This window comes from Anticarsia gemmatalis, chromosome 1, assembly GCF_050436995.1.
Source record: "Anticarsia gemmatalis isolate Benzon Research Colony breed Stoneville strain chromosome 1, ilAntGemm2 primary, whole genome shotgun sequence".
Taxonomy (NCBI): Eukaryota; Metazoa; Arthropoda; class Insecta; order Lepidoptera; family Erebidae; genus Anticarsia; species Anticarsia gemmatalis.
This window is the reverse complement of record NC_134745.1, coordinates 14,732,205-14,739,208: the sequence shown is the minus strand read 5'-3', so window position 1 is coordinate 14,739,208 and position 7,004 is coordinate 14,732,205.

The following is a 7,004-nucleotide window of genomic DNA, read 5'->3' as shown; positions in this document are numbered from 1 at the left end:
TATTGATCTAACCACCCTACAATCTGTTATTATGTATGTAAGCTAACAAACTAGAAGTGGGTGCCACAAGATGGTCGGCGGCGGGGAATGCCCATGAGATGGCAGTACGACTTGGGCACTACCGAAGGGACTAGAAATCCAAGGGAGATGCAGTGGCATACAGAAATATGCTAACTAAAAAAAAAATCTAACCAATTCTTGGGTCAGCCACTCGTAGTTAATCAAATATGACCTTGTAATAGTACACTAGCTGGAAGTAGTAATTGTAATGTGACACTTGTAACTCCACTCAAATGCGCCCAATCAATAAATCAGCGTTGTCAATAATTGTAGCTAAAATTATAATTTATCGGTCTATGGTGCGCCGTCACTTCAGACCGAGAACGAGCCGAGAGCCGATGACAACTGAATTGTAAAGTACAGCAGATAGAAGTCGGTGCTCGCTACTTTTGCTACATTCCCGGATAGAACTAGTCTAAGTTTAAATGTCTCTGTGATAGTTAATTACCTACTCATCTAGCTGCGAATGAACAAGAACGACGACTGAACGAATACTTCGATTAACATAAACAGTTCCTAATTTACGTTCTACTTACAGTTGGAATTATTAAGTAAGAATTTCGGTATTTTCACTTCAATAAGTAAGTGAGCCAGTGTGTATAAAACTGAACAAAATTAGCTATCTCTACTCCGAAGTTTATTAACGCTTATGATGATAACTCTGCTCCCAGTAGTGGTGTTATGCTACTCATTAGTCTCTACAGACGCTCTTAAACTGCATAATTTTCAACTACATAATAACAAAACACGATGAAAATTAATTCTCGAGTAAATTAAACACATCACTTTCAGAATTAAGCTGTTTATCGTGCTATGTTTGTTAAATAATATAATTTAATTTCATTTTGCTGAAGTATGCATAACTCTAGGTACAGTCCGGTCCATAAGTCGCTAAACATATTCAACCTTTCAAAACCCTATATTATGAAGCAGGTATATTGTTCTATCGAAATAACCTTACGCATTGATTCATCACTTGTTCCAACGGTGAAGATGATGCATCCTTTCATGCCTGAGAGTTCTAAAACAGTTCTTGAATGTATGCAAAGTCCCCAACCCACACTTGCCCAGCATGGTGGACTCAAGGCTTAACCCCTCCCTCATAACGGGAGGAGATCCTTGCCCAGCAGTGGGACATTAATGGGTTAAATTCATAAACAACTTTGCTAGCTGACTGTACTTACTACTACTTATAACAAAGTAGGGTAGGGAATGAGGGACTTATACTTTGTCTACATAATATCGTTGACATTTTGGCATGTGTTGGTACGTGAGCGTAACAAATCTCGGGAAAGTAGGTGAAGCATTGTCTAAAGCCAAGCTATAAAGAAAGGTTCCAAATCATGCACTGTACTCAACGTAGGTTGGTATTGTTGGCAGGTGTGGAACAAAACAGTACTAGAAATACCTAATATAAACTGAAAGTTGTACTGTAAATGTTTAACGTGTGTGCCTTGCCGTTTTAAGGCTGTAGAGCCTTCTTTGTTATGCAGTAGCTTTCTACAGTTGGCTACGTACTCTGTAGTGATTGTAATCTATTCCGGAATAATATTTTAAAATATTCACTAGCTACTTTCGTGATTCTTGATGATGACGTTCCTGGCAAGAAGCAGGTCCAGTGGATCATAAAAAATAGATTTATTTATTTCACCACGTAAGGATGTTCGCTCATCACAACGCAATATACTTTTTTTGAGCCTGTGTTAATGTAAATCCCAGCCACAAAGCTCTTTCTTGATTTCTACATCTTCTAATCGGCAGTTTTAATTAAAAATGAAACGTACATGCATTTATTTTCACCAAATCAAATAATAATAACGTGGTCGTGTAATCGTAATTAAAAAATTAATAAACAAAAGAAGCTTTACTTTAGAGAAAACGGAATTTCGATATCCCTTCTTTTGTAACGTAGCTATATTATTCTATCGGGTTAGAGAACTAACTAGTGAGAATCAATTTCAGTGGAGCAGTGTTTGGCGACGATGTTCAAGCGTATTAGATTCTCAGCGAATCATATTATGCAGGGATTCAATAAGTTTCCGTCCCGTTACATTGAACTAGCGGAATATTACACCGTTCAGAACTTTGAACACAACTTATGCATAATTTAATCTAGTTGAAGTTAAGTAGCTTTTCTACAGACGATTTTAATATACCTACCTAGAACCTGGGTAACAACTACAAGATAAAAAATTACAATTCTACTAGGTACCTACCTACAAACGTTGAATTTGTGAGAATGGATAGATGTTTCTTAGTCCTTCACGTAATACCACAAAATGTCTGAATACCCCGCACAAATACTTATTCAGGTATTAGTTTGATTCCCAGCTCTATGATGTAGAGATTTTCTCACGAATACTCTGAAAATTAAACGGTAAAGCTTTGTAACAAAACAACCGCTATGATTGTTCTCATCCTTTGCTATATAAGTCATTAAGATATCTATGTAAAATATGCTAATTAATAAATTAAATCTGCTTTGATCTCAAAAGCCTTAATACCCAACCCACATTAATTATCACGATGTCCAAAAAAAGGTACCGTAGTCGAACGGATACGGACGTGACGTCACGTAAAAAGTCAACAGATAACATTAGTACACCGAGTGTGCGGAATGGCGCGCAATGGAACGCTCGCTTCATAATTAAACAATCACATTTTCGTATAGGTTTCGGATTTATTTACTGTAAATAGAAGATTTTTTTATTTTAATATAATACGTTTTCTTATTACTTTTTAGCTCTAATTTTACACAGGTTTCAAAATTACTTAAGTATAGAAATTTTTTTTTCTCTCAACAACGTTATGTTGGCCAAGATAGGACCTCCACTGAACATAATATCTTCCTCAATGAAGTACCACAACACCCGGTACTGGGATGCCCGCATCCAATGGACTCTAGCGACCCTTAGACCTAACCAGATAATCAAGTACTTATGTTGTCATTATGCTACTTCTAGCAGAGCTGCAAAAACTACATGACTGGAATAACACTCGTATTAACATAAAACAAAACACTACCATCTCCGTGGAAAACTTATAACAGGCAACTTTTATCGCCATCATTACGAGTATTTTAAAATAAAATGTTCTCGCGGAATGAAACATTAGCGCGTCCATTCCATCGCTAGTACTAACAGATATTATACCTGATGAATGTTCCAGACCAGCCGTTTAACACTCGAATTCGGTTCAAATAGTCCACACTCAAGTAAATGTGACCCCATTCTAGTTGATAGCGAATTTATGTTGGTCTCGCTTCAAAGGAATTGGGCAGTCAAATAATTATGCCGAGTGATTATATTTAATGTGATTTTGAGATAGAGTTCACTGGCTGTGGTGAGATAATTTTCAAATTAATGGGAGCGTGCTTATTTTGGATGATTTATTTTCTTACTAGCTTATGCCAGTGTCTTTGCCCGCTGTAAATAGCCATCCCCGGAATATAATCTAATGCATGCCCTAATATTATCCAAACTGGTTTTGCCTTTTTGTTGCGAAAGGACAAAATAACGAAATGCAGGCCAAAGAGTACTTTATTGTGGGTGTAGAGGGACAATAAACTAACTAAATAATCCTTTAAAATCTTTGAGAAGAGCTGGTTTTACGGATATTTTCGTATTTTTTACGGTATATCCCAATATTGATTGAATGGGCGACATACCTACAACGAGCGAGCATTGCGAATATACTCATTATGTATTTACAGTCTATCGTTACATACGATAATTAATTGCACAACATTTGATCAGCATTAGTTATCGAAACTGTCAAGTTGTGGACTGCATGCAAATGTTGTAGTATTCCTTTAATTAATTCCGTTTGATCTGACCAGTGCGGGAACTGGCTGCCGGCGCTGCAGTAATTGCATTGTCACAATTTATACCACACCAACCCGGCTGACGGCTTTCTTAGATTAACATGTTCTCCGAGATACGAGGCCAGAATTATGTTCCGTTTCTCCAGTATGTTGATTAATGGGTAACTTGAATTTAGTTCACGATTGCATGAATAAAATAAGGTTATGTGTTGTTAGCATCTATAAATCTTAAAGATTCCTGCTAACATTTTTAATTGAACGTTTTATTTGTCTTGCAATTGTTTTATGGCTAAGCAAAGGTACCGATTTAGTAAACATTTAGCAAATGGTTCACTTGATAAGCTATGAAAAGAGATTAACTTCTTTTTCATAGAAATGACAAGAGCATATATAGTAGAGGTATTTTATTTGTGTCTATCTGAACTCGTGTCTTTTGTATCAACTTGAAGGGCACTTTTGTACTTCAAAAACATCAGAAATAATCTTAAATGTTATTACACGAAATGTTTTCTACAGCTTTTATCTTTTCTATTTACACTTGAACATTTAGAAACAAAGTTAACGTAAAATATAATGATAATAATCATTGTCTGTTGGACGAACAAGTGACAAAGAAAATAAAATGATATTAAATGCTTCACAGCGGGCGAGTTTCGTACCGCTTGTCCCATTCGCCCCACTTGTCCCACTCGCCCCTACCTCACGGTGGCTAGTTTTTAGGTGGATTCAGACTGGAATGTAGCGTAAAATTCTTTGAAATAATTAATGTAACAGGTCTGAATGATGACGTAGCATAAATGTTTCAAATATTAATTTGTATTTAACTCTTTCAAAAACATATTTATAATACTTATTTGATATAATGAATTTTGTCATTGCTCTACGTCTAATAAATGCTTACGTGTACCATGAACATGATCCAAATGAAAACTTACTAAGAAGTGGTACTTTCTTTACTAGACTAGTTAAACGACTTTTTAGCTTAGGATTTCCATAAATATATGTGACATAATAAAGAATTGGACGTACCTATGATGTAATATGAGTGTAGTTTACAAAATTAACCTTTACCATAACACTTCTACTAGAACAAAGTAAACAATATAAATAACAATGAAGTGTAAATGAAAGTTATAACAGGATTATAATTAAAGATTAGAGCGCGGCGCGCGGCGTTCATTTTAAATTGATTTATATTTGCGACGCGACGATATCTACCACTATGAAACAATAATATACGGGATGTAATTTTGAACGGGTACGCAATTCTTAAAAAAAACTGGTGTTTATGAAAATTAACGGAGCGTGCAGCATTTCCTTAAAAAAACCCCATTCATATTTCTACTAAAGCATTGATTTCTGAAATAATAAGTATGCATTTAAGGCCTTAAAATTTTGCTTAATTACATGCGGAGAAGTGATAGCGGAGTGGCATAACTTGATACCTGCCATGCAAGTGGTTGCAGGTTCCAAGATTGATTTTTCGAGGTTCCATCACGATGCTTTTCTTCCCCGTTACAGCCAGTGATCATTATTTCAAATACAAACATAATAAATCCTCATGCTATCACTGAAACTTTCGTGGGAGGCGTATACTTATCCCATTCTGCTATCACAGATTGTAATATTTACCAAATATTTCACAATATTTATTTATTCTTTTGAACTAGGCTTCCAGCCTTATTGATATATCCGTCTATCATTCAAGGACATAAGACAAATACTATTACTTAGATTGGAGCCTCTGTACACAGGAACGCAATCTTAGTTATTAGTGTTAGTAATATTTACGATAATACAGTATTACGTATAGACATAAACTTGACGGATATTGTGAAAAGTTTTATTTATTCGTACACGATACTCCGGCTGATTGGATGAATACCTTGGACTCGAAATGTCATGTGATCTTAAGTGTTTAGTGTAATTTAGTAAAGTGGTAGGCAGGAAGTACCTATGTAGTATATTGGACTCAATGCTCCTATATTAGTTCTCTATGGTATATAATATAGTATGCCTACACTGCTTTTTATTACTCCCTCTTACTACTCCTTGCATGGTTCTATGTCATTTTTAACCGATACCGCTTCACTTCACAAGCTTGATGATGGTGATGGGCAGCATCATAAATACATTATTTTGAATCGGTCTATCACAGGAGTTCAATAGCATTTTGTCTTAAATATAACACCTACAGTCACTCAGTACCTACTCGCTATTCACAAGCTTCAAGATGGGCGATGGGGTGATGGGCGGTATCATCAAAATATTCATTTGAATAGGTTTATCGCAGGAATACAATAGCATTTTGTCTTGAACATGAAGGAGACAGTTATGGTCATTAAATACTGGCATTTGATCTCTGTAGGAATCGGATCCACGACCCACTCAGTACCTCTACCAGTAATGGGAGTTTTGTGGTGACATTGATAGGAATGATAGATTGAAAAGAGACTTTAGTTTCGGAAATATTTATAAAATTAGGCATTAAATACGTAGGTTTAAACAACCATTATACTCATTAGAACGTTAAAGCAAAGTTGCTCAGTATAAGAGCGTATTTACCAGCAGATGTAAACTTTAATTATTATTAGGTGTACTGTATTCTGTGTGTAATATTGTTCCTGTGTTGTGAGAGATTGGGGCGTGTGTGACGGCGTGGATTAATAAATAGCGAGCATTATAAGATTACAAAGGAAGCAGAAGCAACAGCTTGCTCGACTCGGAATTCGGACATGACATCGTTCGGACACGATACGGAAATTAAATTTTGTCTTTTCTGTTTCTCCAAAATTAACTCATTTATAAATTATCACTGTACGAAATAGTTAAGAGTATAATTATGTAGGTTCCTATATAAATAAAGTTTCTTCACCAACTTTTATATTTAGCCCATTCTAAAGTTTCCTAGTATATGTATGTCACTGGCTTACGATCACAACCAGAGTTACCTGCGCCGCAAAGTCCAGTAAAACTTGAAACAATTAATTAGTTAAACTATTCCTATTTCACGTAGCCTTTAGTCTATAAATCCTTTAGTTATTCCAGCGAATTCCAGTAGTTAGTCATAATTCGTTCACCGCTGGCACTAAGCCCGCAGCCGGCTTAACCGTGCCTTATT